Raw genomic sequence first — 13855 nt, forward strand, 5'->3', positions numbered from 1 at the left:
GAAAAGCTAGCAGCTGTTACATCATTCGGTGATGTCCCTGTCACAATCTCACCACACCGCTCACTCAATACAGTTCGTGGGGTCATTTCAGATAATGACCTCAAGTTTCTGACCGAAGAAGAATTGCTCGAAGGACTCAAGGACCAAAATGTCATCAACGTTTACCGAATCAAGATCAGGCGAGACAACAAAGAGATCCAAACTAAGCACATCGTCTTGACATTTGCGCTGAGCACCCTTCCAGACTCCGTTGAAGTAGGATACACAAAGCTGCAACTCAGACTGTACATACCTAACCCACGTCGCTGTTATAACTGCCAGAGATATGGCCACAGCTCCCAGAGCTGCCGAGGCCGACTCACCTGCGCAAAATGTGCTTCAAATGAACATGCCACTGACAACTGCCAAACTGAACCAAACCTTTGCGTAAACTGTGAGGGCAACCACCCAGCATACTCAAGATCCTGCCCAACATGGAAGAAAGAAAAAGAAATTGTAACCTTAAAAGTCACTGAGAACATTACATTCGGAGAGGCGAGAAAGCGGCTTTCATTGGTCCAAAGCCCAACTTACTCCGTTGTGACGCAACAGGGCGCAGCGTCACAGCGTGCTTCGGCACCCGCCCAGGTCACGGGTAGTGACCCTGGTGTGGAGCCATCCGCGCCCACGGTGGCTGCAGCTGGCGCTGCTCCACCACCCCCAAAGCAGGCTTCGCGACCTTCCAGGTCTGCGGGGCCCAAGGCCTCTTCTCACACGGGGAGGCCTACTTCAAGCGTTCCGCTGTGTTGTCCGCGGTCATCCAGCGTGTCTGAAGACGCGATGGACACGACAACACAGGGTAGTCCTGTGCCGTCAAGACGGCGGGACTCCTTAGAGCGTGCAAAAAAGGACAAGCCCCGAATCACGGGGCCAAAAACAACGTAGTCTCTATTTTACTCATATAGCTTAAGATGGCTTTTGTAATAAACTGGAATTGCAGGGGACTGCTTAATAACTTAAGCGACATAAAAGACATTTTAGCAACATATTCACCTGTGGCCTTATGTCTGCAGGAAACAAACCTGAGTCCTCTACATGTGAATATTCTTAAAAAATACAAAGTCTTCCGCTGTGATCGAGAGCAGGCATGCAGGCTCTCGGGCGGTGTTGCCATCATAGTTAAAAACAATATTGCATGTCGTGAACATAGGCTCAAAACTCGGCTAGAAGCAGTAGCTGCCACACTTATCACGTATAAAACAATCACAATTTGCAGTATTTATATAGAGCCACACTTAAAAATAACACTCCATGATATCGAAGACCTTTTCAGCCAACTGCCAGATCCATGCGTAGTAGTTGGCGATTTTAACGCCCACTCTTCTTTCTGGGGCAGTGAAAAAACTGACACGAGGGGCCAAATTTTAGAAGACTTTATTCTGTGCAATAATATCTGCTTACTTAACACCGGAAAACCCACTTACTGCTCCCCGAGCTCCGGTAAAATGAGTTTTATTGATTTATCTTTCTGCTCATCATCGGTTCTTAGCGATTTTAAATGGGATGTCTTAGATAATCCGCATGGAAGTGATCACCTACCTACAACAATCAGTCTAACATCATCACCATCTATAATTCAAACCAAACCAAGATGTTGGAAGCTGCATTTAGCAGACTGGAAGCTTTTTAAAGAGAAAGCCGACTTGAGAAAACTATTTGCCGAAGATTTTAATGTCGACGAGTTAAATGAAAGATTTACCTCTTGTATTTTAGCCGCCGCACGCCAAGCCATCCCTCAATCATCTGGAGTTGTGAGACAGAACTGTAAAGTGTGGTGGACAAAAGACTGCAGGGAGGCAAAGAAAAAACAAAATAAGGCGTGGAGTATATTTCGCAGGTACCCCACACAAGAAAATCTCCTAATTTTCAAAAAGGCTAGAGCTAAAGCCCGCTATGTGCGTCGTACTGCTGAAAAAGCTTCATGGCAGCATTACATCTCTTCTATAAACAGTCATATAACATCCAAGGATATGTGGGCACAAGTAAATAAATTAAATGGCAAGTACTCCCCGTTTACAGTTCCTCTCCTTACAGACCCAAATACCCAGACAAGCATTCAAGAGCAAGCGGACATTTTAGGTGAACATTTTTTCATGGTATCTAGCTCATCACATTATTCAGAATCATTTTTAAAGTATAAAAGCCAAGCAGAAAGACAGAAATTACCTACTACTGGCAGCGTTCACGAATCATACAACAGTACCCTTACACTACAAGAAATAAACACAGTTCTCTCTTCCGGCAAACGTACAGCACCAGGCCCAGATGAAATACACTATCAAATGCTAGCCCATCTTTCTGAATCCTCAGTTGAAGCACTCTTAAAATTTTTTAACAAGGTATGGATGTCAGGAGAAATACCGCAGGCCTGGAAGAAAGCCATTATTGTTCCGTTACTGAAACATGGAAAGCCACCAACATCCCCAAGCAGTTATAGGCCCATAGCACTAACGAGTTGTATCGCTAAATCGTTTGAAAGTGTTCTAAATATCAGGCTCATGTTTACACTTGAATCTCGCAAACTTCTCGACACCCGCCAATGTGGATTTAGAAAAGGATGTTCGACAACTGATCATCTTGTGCGCTTGGAAAATACGGTACGAGAAGCATTTATACGCAGACAACACTGCCTTGCCGTATTTTTTGATTTAGAAAAAGCTTATGACACGACGTGGAGGTATGGAATCCTACGTGACCTGGGAGACCTTGGCATCCGCGGCAGAATGTTAAAATGCTTGAAAGAGTTTTTGTCCGACCGTTCTTTCCAAGTTCGTCTCGGTGCTACTCTGTCAAAACGTTTCACTCAGGAGAATGGTGTCCCTCAGGGGTGCATCTTGAGTACCACGCTGTTTATAGTAAAAATGAACTCCATAGTAAAAATAATCCCAACGACCATCATGCATTCAGTCTATGTCGATGACCTACAAATAGCATGTACATCCTCTAATGTATCAACGTGTGAGAGACAAATTCAATTAACAGTGAATAAACTAGCGACATGGGCAGATAGAAATGGTTTCAGGTTCTCTGCACAGAAATCAATAGCCGTTTTATTCTCACTTAGACGAGGTTTGCAAGTGGACCCTACAGTTTACCTCAATGACATTGCTCTCCCAGTAAAACACGAACATAATTTTCTAGGCATTACTTTCGACAGAAAGCTTACTTTCCTCCCCCACATAAACACCCTTAAAAAGAAAGCCTCCCAATCTTTAAATATACTCAAAGTGCTGTCACGTAAACGCTGGGGAGCCGACAGGACATGCCTTCTGCAGATTTATCGTTCAGTTGTACGTTCGATCTTGGACTACGGTTGCATAGTCTACGGTTCCGCAAGACCCTCATACCTAAAACGACTAGACCCAGTCCACAACCTAGGTCTGCGTCTTTCGACCGGGGCATACAGGACGTCGCCTGTGCGAAGTCTGTATGTAGAAACCAACGAACCATCTCTTGAGGACAGAAGAACCATGCTAACTTGTTCATACATTCTTAAGATCCGTTCGCTACCAACACACCTCTGCTACCCCATAGTAACAAAGTGCCCGTCCAGAACCCTGTTCAACAACAAACCGCAAGCAGTCAGACCCCTCCTCCTCCGCTTCGAACAGATGTGCGAAGAAATAAAAATACTCGATACACTCCCCGACATTGCACAATGCCCTGATCCATTACCCCCTTGGTATAAATTTCCCTGTGTATGCGACCTTACTTTAACACAGTTTGACAAACAACAAACTCCACACGAACACATATTACAAGAATTCCTGACATTAGAGGAAAAATACAAAGACCACAATACATTTTATACCGACGGTTCTAAAACTACCTCATATGTTGGTAGTGGTGTCGTAGAAAACAATCGCCAGAAAACAGTTAGGTTGCCCAATTGTGCATCAGTGTTCACTGCAGAAAGTTATGCCATATCCATAGCTGTGGAAAAAATAATAAAATGCAATATTGAAAAGAGTATAATCTACACTGACTCCCTCAGCTTAATCACAGCATTACACTCTAAAAATGCAACAGAACCTGTAGTGGGAAAAATAATACATTGTATAACATCAGCCGAAACACGAGGTTACAAAATTAAATTCTGCTGGGTACCTAGCCATGTCGGAATCGTAGGTAACGAGACAGCTGACGAATGTGCAGCAGCTGCCCGAAAAGCAAAAATAGAAAAAGTAAATGTACCACGCAAAGATGTTTTGAAATTCATACAAAAAAAGCTCAGGGAAAAATGGCAAGCCTCATGGAAAAATGAAATAAACAACAAACTACACGTCGTGAAACCAGTTGTCGAAGAATGGAAGTCCCCAAGCAGCACACCAGCATTGGTCCAACAATGGTTCATCACTGGAAAAGAATGGCATCAATATTGGACTGATATTGGCATTTGGGCATTTTACTACATTCTCCATTCTTGGACCATCTTTCGTTCCAAGATTGGTCCAGTGTTCAACCAAGCTGGAGCCACCAATGTAGGCACAATATTAGACTTTCCATTCATGCACCATGATTCTTGCCAATACTGTCCAGCATTATACCATCATTGCATTACCAATATTTGTTTAATACCAGCTATTCCATTGATGGCCCATTGTCAATGCCAATATCATACCAATGGTTAGCCATTGCAGGTGCACTGGCTACTCCATTCATGCCGAATATTGTCGATACCAATATTAATCCAATGGTTTGAGTACACCGGCTACTCCATTCATGTGCCATTGATGATGTCAAGATTACACATTTTGTGGCACTGCCTGTGCAGGCCATAAAATGCAGCCTTTTTCATTCTAGCCATATTCGTGACAGCACATCGAACTTGCTGGGACAATGTTGGCCTTTCAAATAGGAGTGGCCATATAAATTCAAATTGTTGCTCATGAGCAACCAGTAGATATTCACAAAACAAGGGCATGGTTCACAAAAAGATAATATTTATTGCAATTGTTACTATAGACGGCAGTTGTTACTAGCCAGCGCTGAGGGCACACACAGCAGCAGTTAGCGGGGCAGTGGCAGGGTTGGTCAGGGCAGGGCGGGCTCTCGGGAAGTGGAAGGGGCCAGGGAGCTGGAGGGCACATTCATAGGCGTAGTGAGGAGGCTGACCCTGCAATTGCATTCACAGGTGGCATGCCTGGTCCGCCAGGGGAGGTTTCAGCATAACGCCTTTTTCTTCCACCCCCCCTGTCACAGGAACCAGGCAGCCACCTGCGAATAAATGCGTGTGCCTCCAAATCGTCCACCCCAACTTTTTCGCAAATGGCACCTGCACAAAAACAATGAGGAAACAAAATTTACAACACTATTACGAGGCATATAAAATCGCGCGCATTATTTTAGGAAGATGTAGAAAATTCCAGGATTCATGTACCGAAATTTATGGTCAATGAGAAACACTATACTGATGAGTTCCAGACTAGTTTCAGCTGCCTTAGGTTTATTAGGATGAAAGACGCACATACATTGCATAGCATGTGCCCTGTTGCATTTTGATCGCCTCCACAGCAATACGGCTGAGACAGCCAGTGTTTCATCCCACACTAGGAATTAGTGCTTGATTATCGGCTGTCTCCGCATATGACTGGCGCGCTAGTTTTTTGCCGCTCCTACGCTTTCTGCGATGTGCAAACAGTTTATACTAATAATCGTTACCAAGAGAATGTTCGGCGACCATTTTCATTTTTTTTTTAAATGGCTAGATATAATATACACAAGCGATCTAAGCCCACGACTGCTGCACTGGCCGCTGGTTAGCTGATATACGCTTTTGACTGGTTTTGTGGGTAGTACACTTAAACGAGAGCTCACTTAAACGGGTAGCTCACAGGTGCATCATTTTTACACATATACTGCTTGTCCAAGCAAATTTGATCCAAGGGATAAAAAAAAACATTTCGGAGGCAGGCAAAGGAAACCAGATATATATTGCTGGAAGCTACCTTGAGCGCCACAGAAAAGGTTTTGTTTGGAATCCTTATTGACATTATTTACCTAAATTCCAGATTAATGCCTTACACAATAAATGGTGTTGCTACTTTGAAGAGTACCGGCACAATACACGTTTGAATATTTGTGATAAAGAACCCTCACGTCTGCATTTTGAACGCCAGATACAATAGAAAACCACGAAAATACAGAAATCTGATTCCCGGACAATACAATTGAGGACTTGGCTTGGCTCGACAGCCCTGTGTAGCGTTAGAACTACAAGTTGCCTATGGTTTCTTCGTCCGCGCCAGCACATCGTCCAACAAGACTGTATTTGTATTTTACAGCTGAAAAATACTGTTAAACTCATTTATATCCTTACCGCTTTGTAGTCATTAGCCGCATTGCAAAGTTCGGCGCGCTCATTGTAACTCGAGCCTTCATGTGCGCCAAAGGGCCGACGCGAAGCAACCATCGCCAGCATATCACCCTTACTCATGCATGGGGCTAGTAATCTTAGCGGCAGGTTGTTTTGTCCGCTCAAAATCATGTTGTGAGCAGCACAGTTGAGGTGCGCGAATGGGCTGGTAACGGTTTCGGTATCTACATAACCCGGAATTTATCTACAGCTGGAAAAAAAGGTACACATGAGGTTTCTAACCGCAAATATTGAAACAGGGGTTTCCGAACGTGCTCACCGACTCTGTAAGTCCTATTTATTGTCTAAAGTGAATATTTAGTACTTGAAGCGAATAACCTCACTTCCCCACGTAAAAAAATAAAAATTTTCTGCGCTGTCCTAAGTGGCTGCCAGCAATGCACCACCGGTTTCCATCGTCTGTTTCTAATGGTTTATTTATAACCCTTGGCTCAAGCTATGGGGCGCAGCAGGTGTACTGTAGCTTGAGTAAAACCTGCAAGAGATCATATATATGGGTAGATTTGTAAGGTTTACAGATTTCACTTACAAATTCTACAGGAATCGCGTCACTGCGGCCTTTCTTTAAAATTGACACGTAATAGCGCTATATTCGTGGCTAAAATAAAGTAATCAACGCATTAATTCAGCTTAGCAAATGCAGCTGTAACAGAAAGTGAGGGCTGGCTACACCTAAGGTGTGCCTAGCTTTCTAATTTTCTTAGATGGCACAACCGTTCGAAATATGGCATATTAAAAAAATGCCCTTGATATTGGCTTTCTCACAGCGTATTATGGGTGCCTTAGATAAGAAACATAATCGAGGTCCCATGGCCATCTTTCGTTTCCAATGAAATTCTTATATGTGGTGAGCAAGTATCTAGACACAAAAGAATTAACCTTAGTTTTTCAAGATACGCGTAGTTTCCTCGAAAAAAAAAACAATTGTATGGTACATCTCTAGAGGTAGAAAACGCTGTTTTTGCCATTTCAAAATGTTGCAAGTTTGGATACCATGATTTTGTCATCTGCTCTTTTTTACTCACTAAATATATGCATGTTTTATATTTACAAACACTATTAGAAACCTATTTTGTTTTTGCAGTTGTGTTATTAAAAAATCGCAAACTTTTCTTCAGGAGCGATACGCTGCAAAAATATTCATTTTTAACCTTATGTACTGGCATATGATGCATTAGGTTGGTTGCACTAAATATGTTTTCACTTCCTGACGCATGTTTTTAATTCCAGGCAGTATCTGGAGCTCCAGACCACTAGGTGTGTTCTCCACAACGCATCAAAATTGTTCAGAATTCGAAAACAGCAGTAAAGGGCAAATTTGCTGCAATTAAAAAAAGATCATCTTCGATTTTCATTCAAATCCGTCTCAAAAATCTTCAGTACCTCAAAAATATCACGGACTAAAAAGTGTTGCGTTATACTGTTTAAAAATATAACATTAAATATTAAACCAAGTGCTTGTGCTGAAAATGGCCAAACTCAGCCTGCATTCTTGCAAGATCCAATAATATCTTGGCACAGAAACTATTTTTCTACATTATCTAGGTTCCATTCATTATTTCTGAAAAAATTTGAAGCTCTAGATTTGTGTGTGTATCTGCATATTATTTTGAAATTGGACAAAAGTAAGAAAATGGTAAAATAAGGAAAACTGATTAGAATTGAAGAAACGGCCGCAACATCAATTTTTATCAAAATCTGTGGAAACAATGCAAAGTACTTTGTTAATTTGAGTCACTAAATATATTGAATTCTGCAAAATGTAATATTAGAAATATAAAAATGCTTGTTTTTGTTCTATAGATGTGCTTATATCGCTCCCCCTTATGGAATAGGCATCAAAACTTCAATTTAGTATTTGCTTAATTTAGTAACATTTTACCTTAAGTAAAATTTAAAACATTGTCAGCGCTTAACACCGTTTTTCTGCTTCTGGGACAAATACTTAATATAGCTTAAAATGGTATTAATTCACTATTTCTGTCAATTTCATGGCAGAACGCAAGTGAAGGCTGAACTTTTTCTCTTTCCTGCATTCTTTTTATTGCTAGGTGCAATAGTATTCAATCTAGGTTATTAATATATTATTCCATTTGTCAGCTTTGACCACCACTAACAATACTATATTTTTGAAGATGATTTTTCAATGTGTAGTTTTTATAATTACAATCTTAAGCAAATCGCTTTCCAGCATAACTTTTGGTGGCGTTACAGAGAACACACATAGCAGCTTAGAGCTCCAAATTCTGCCTTAAATTAACAATATGACCTGCGTAATAAGCACAGAATATTTTAGTGCAAACAACGCAATGCGTCACGCCAGTATGTAAGGTTGAACATTAACATTTTTGTAGCGCGTTGTTCTTGAAGCAAAGTTTGCGATTTTTTACTAAATCAACTGCATCAATGAAACACACTTTTAATACTTCTTATACAAGTAAACGTTACCCAAATGCGGTGAGTAAAAAACAGTGGATGACAAAATTTTACGCAACCAGCCGGCCTCCAAACGTGCAACTTTTTGAAACGACAAAAACGGCGTTTTCCAGCTTTAGTGATAGGCGTTTTTTTTTTTTTCGAGAATACTACGCCGCATCTGGCAAACCTAAGGGTCATTCCTTTGTGTCGAGACATTAGCCCACGACATATGAAAATTTAATTAAATAAATGGTCATGGCACCACGATTACTGTTCCTGTCCGAAGACATCCATATTTGTTTTCATTTCGTCTCTTCAACAGGCTGGTTTAGCCAATGCGGTGAATAAAAATATCATCGCATATATTAAACATTTTCGCGCTATACGTTATACCTAAAGCTACCTATATTGTCACAACTGTCATACATTATTTGTAGCTGAAACATTACAAAAGGGATTCGATTGCAAATTGTTCGCTAGTTAAATAGACGTACGAGATGACACACGTATACTTTGTAGAATACAATTTAGGAAAGAGCAGATACAAACTACAGGCGAATAATGCTATGATATGGAGCATATGTATTACTCCGGTTAACAGTAAAAACATCAACTTTTAGCATAATAATATATTCGACAAACTATTGCATGCTCACATAGGAACACAATGAGCTCATCCACGCATCTAATGTCTATGGGCATTAGACGTGTGGATGACTTCGTTTTATTCTAATTCGTGCGTCACTCAAAATAATTGAACGAGAAAAAAGTTAATGTCTACACAATTTTCAGTGAGTATACCACAAATTATACTAAGGTGCTTCATATATGTCACATCACCTAGCAAGTGAAATGGGATAACAGAAGTAATCAGACTCTAACCCTGATCAGAATTTCGCTTTTGCACCATCTTTGTAAGTTTTTAGGCAGGCTTTTCCACTGATTATCCGCTTCTTTATACCCCTGCCACCCACAAGACACAAATCTTCTGGGGGTATACCGAACTGTTGGTTTTCGCACCAGTGATACAACTTAAACCATCCATCTATACGTAGAAAACACTCTCGATGCGCACCTAAAAAAAATGAAAGCATGTATGTGTAGGTGAAATCATTCACCGGCGATTTAATAATATGATTTGAACAATAAAATCAAAGGATCACACTCCAAGTAACAAAAAAGTGGTGGAGAGATAGGAATTGAAGCAATGAAAGGCGGTTGCTTTCTGCAAAAAGCCAATAGCAAGAGGTCCACCGTCTATAAGAATAGGCAATAAAAATAAGGCATATTTAAAGGTGCATGCAGCAGTTACAGTGATGCAGTGCTACCTTTTTTTAGGCAGGCTTTTCCGCTGATTTTCTTCTTCTTTATTGCCCTTCCAACCACAGGACACATATCTTCTGGGGGTTGTCGGTTTTCGCACCAGTGATACAACTCAATCGATCCACTTCTACGTAAAAAACGCTCCCGATGCGCATCTAAAAAAATGAAAGCATGTATGTGCAGGCTAAATCATTCACACATGATAAAACAATATGATTTGAACAATGAAATCAAATGATCACACCCAGAGCAACAAGAAAGTGGTGGAGAGATAGAAATTGAAGCAATGAAAGACGGTTGCTTACTGAACAAAGCCTATAGTAAGAGGTCCTGCGTCTATAAGAATAGGCAATAAATTAAGGCTCGTTTTTAGGTGCATGCAGCAGTTAATGTGACGCAGTGTTACCTTTCTGTTTCACTGCAGTGATTGGTATAAATATTACAGCAATTGCTAGGCATCTCAGGTAACCCCATTGAAAACTTCCTCCAAGGTACCGAGGAGCAGTGGCGTGTTATTTGCAGCTGTTAACGGAAAGACAGGCTATCCTATGAGTGCATGCGCATTTCCTCCTTTTTGTATACTTGAATAAAAGCGACTGAACAGTGAGTGTTGTAAGAGGTGCAGCGTCCCTAGGAATGGGGAACGAAATTAAGTTTTAGTAATCAGAGGTACAAAAAGAAGCAAATATGCCTGCAATAATAGCATGATGGCCTACCTTTTGATCAACAGCTGTAAACAACCTGTCACTGCCAGTCGGTTCTTTAGATAGGCTTATCAATGCCAGAGCTTAAAGCTAAGAGCAATATGAGTAATGTTTATTGCGGTCACGGCCGTAAACAATTCTAGCGGAACACTCCATTACTGTAACTATTCAACCGTCCATTTGTACATATCGTTCATTAAAGAACCATGCACATCATATTAAGTTGCTCTTTTCTACTCCCAAATGATTTCCTATAGAATTAGAATACGTGGATCGCTGCTTCGGTTTCAACATTCTTGCACGATGGCTATGGCGTGCACTTCATGCATACGGTACGGCACGTGAGGTACAAAGAGCTGTAATTGCCGAACAGGCTGACCTGACTTCCTGTCCCATTTCGCCTGAAAGTGCGCGCCGTCATCGAGCGCTTCGCGAGCAATATATTTCGGACGATATGGTTGCCTCATACCGGCCGTCAATGTTTTGTACATTGTGTCCCGCGTGCACGTTGTTTACTTTGCAGTGACAGGGACGCAGTGCACACACGGCTGATGTGCCTTTTTGCTTGTATTGTTATTTTCCCCCGCCCTCGAAGGGCGTCTGCGAAATCGCTCTCCTATTGTCGCCGCTTTCTGATAACGCCCTCACCTGAAGGCACGTGCTCAGAAGGGGGGCGTCGATTAAGAAAATTTTGAAAAGGGGCTCACTTGCGCTGTTCACGGCTTTCAATTCCTCAATATGATATTAACCATTATAAAAGTGGAGGTTCATTATGACTTAATTATAGCCTAGTCATCAAGCGGCATCACGCACATGTCTGCCCCACTGTAAAATTCGCTTGCACAGACGGCACGAACAGTTTTCAAAACTTCGTTTGTACATCTGAAAACAAAAAACTGCCCTTAACTCTTAACAAAATCCAAAAACTGTGTGAACATGGCTTCCTGCGCGCAGAAGAGAGGCTGTCCAAAATATATGTACAAAGCCGGGCGCATAGTATCTGGTTACTAATTGATTGCGGCGCGCTGCACAGTCAAAAAACTGCGCAAATGGCTGCCTGCAGTGTTCTGTCACGTGTTGGTGGCATACACACCTGTTACGCACGGCTCCTCTATTTTCGGCGCAAATGCTATTCATATCGCAGCCAGCAAATAAGTCCACGCACTTGCTTGCATGTAACCCGGACGAAAATTCGCTTAGTTCTTGAAGTCATGCTTCGCGCAGTTGTTTCGAGGAGAATAAGGAAAGAGAACATTTGGGACTGGTAGGAGATTATATAGAACCAATTATGAAGCAATGGCATGCTGCAAAGATATATACTCACGGTCTAAGATGACGGCGTTCACTGAGTCTGATAATGCCGATGGTATCCCGCCGTTGCTGTAATCCGTACTCCGGCGACATTTCACAGCTCAGCTATTCACTGATATGTAGCAAGCACCGACCGGACCACATGCACATGTATAGGCGCAAGAGAAAATTATGCACAGCACAATGAAAAACAAAATTAAGCGTCTCCAACAAGCTCTGAAATGAACGCTTCGGGAGGAGGCCGCACAGCAGCGCAGCTGGGGATGCTGTCTGTTGTGTCTTGCACGTAGACGCGTAGGCGAGGGGGAACAACGACCCGCTCAACCAGCGCGTGATTCCCGCCGCGGTGTTGTGTTCGCAAGGGCTGCGCGTGGGAACGTAAGACCAACGACCCTCTCAACATTCCATTCGTCCTTTACCCAGCCCTCTTCTGCTTGCACCGGCCAGCCGTGACTTCGGACCGTGCCGATGAGCGGCCGCCAGCGCGCACCGCTCGAGTCGAGTTCTAATAAATAGTTTTGTTCTGTGTGTTCGCAAACGCATTGTTTCTTCAAGCCAACCACGGACAAACATTTTCTAAAAAAATAGAAAGCCTCCCCATCTACCATCCACATTCTTGCGTAAATCTATACAGCTGGTGCATCGACAAATGCGCGCGTCCCCTCCCTTTCGCCACCTATGATCGAACAAAGGATGGTCGTTCGACCTTTTATATCTACTTCAAAATATTATATACTGTTGCGTGATGACTGATTAATAATGTCAAAGAGGCGGAGTTCCGAGCTTCTCTTCTATTCTGGCCAAATTTGGTTATAGATTATACAAATTATGCTCAAGTTAGCTAGCTGAAAATTATCCGACTAAATATATACATGTTTTTATTTGTATTCAGTTAATGTTCGCTTTTCGGGTATGAGTAGATGTTTTTATAAAAATTCTAAACATCGGCCCAGGAAACGAAAATTTTCTAATTTGCAGGCCTTTATTTCAGAAAAGGTTCATGGTAGAGCAGCAATAATTCCACAATATGTTCTCAGCATAATTATCCGCAAACAGCTAAAGCTCATATTTTATGACATTTGGATACAGAGATACAATCGCGCTAATTTACAGAAAACAGCGAACATTGAAAATTTTTAGGAAAACAAAAACAGTTTTCACATTGTTTAAACTTTTTCCACCTATTCTACACTACCTCAGCTTTCAAAACCATTAAAACACCTTGCATAATTTTGTTGCGCAAGTAATTATGGCCACATCGATAAAGCCTTTGTCCAATTATAGCGCACTGCGCTGTTCTGAACATTCTACGGAATTTGTGAATTGTTCAAGGTTTTTAAATTTTGGCATATAATTTTGTAACAGGGAGAAATATATTTACAAAAGAGGATTAAAGATATATACATTGAGGAACAGCCAAGGAGCCAGGCTACGAGGGCCGCCCATTCGACGCACTTCTTTTTCTTAATCTTCCACAAACGAGAGCGCCACTTCGTCCTCATCATTCTCTAGCTGTAACAATATTTCTTCGCTCATGTTTTGTCTCGACTTCGCAAATCGACGGTGACAGACACAGCAATGAATGATTGAGAATCAATTTTGTGCGCGTCGAGGTGCTGAAGCGCTGTGGCATCAGGCAATACACAGACGTTTTTCGCAATCACCTTCACCTTAACGCGGATTG

The 13855-nt window shown here is 41.8% G+C and overlaps 1 long non-coding RNA gene and 1 pseudogene across 1 annotated transcript; one reads left to right on the forward strand and one right to left on the reverse strand.

Annotated features, from left to right (window-relative positions):
• Window positions 1–13855, forward strand: part of LOC146187052 (uncharacterized) — a 29025-nt pseudogene that overhangs the window by 1339 nt on the left and 13831 nt on the right.
• On the reverse strand, window positions 4738–12291 carry LOC146187053 (uncharacterized). The gene is made up of 3 exons (XR_014708213.1): window positions 12185–12291; window positions 10162–10311; window positions 4738–5314 (listed from the first exon to the last, which is right to left on the reverse strand). It is a non-coding gene; the product is annotated as an uncharacterized LOC146187053 (long non-coding RNA).

The sequence above is a fragment of the Amblyomma maculatum genome, chromosome 6 (assembly GCF_055883805.1).
Source record: "Amblyomma maculatum isolate TAMU_Amacu chromosome 6, ASM5588380v1, whole genome shotgun sequence".
Lineage (NCBI taxonomy): Eukaryota > Metazoa > Arthropoda > Arachnida > Ixodida > Ixodidae > Amblyomma > Amblyomma maculatum.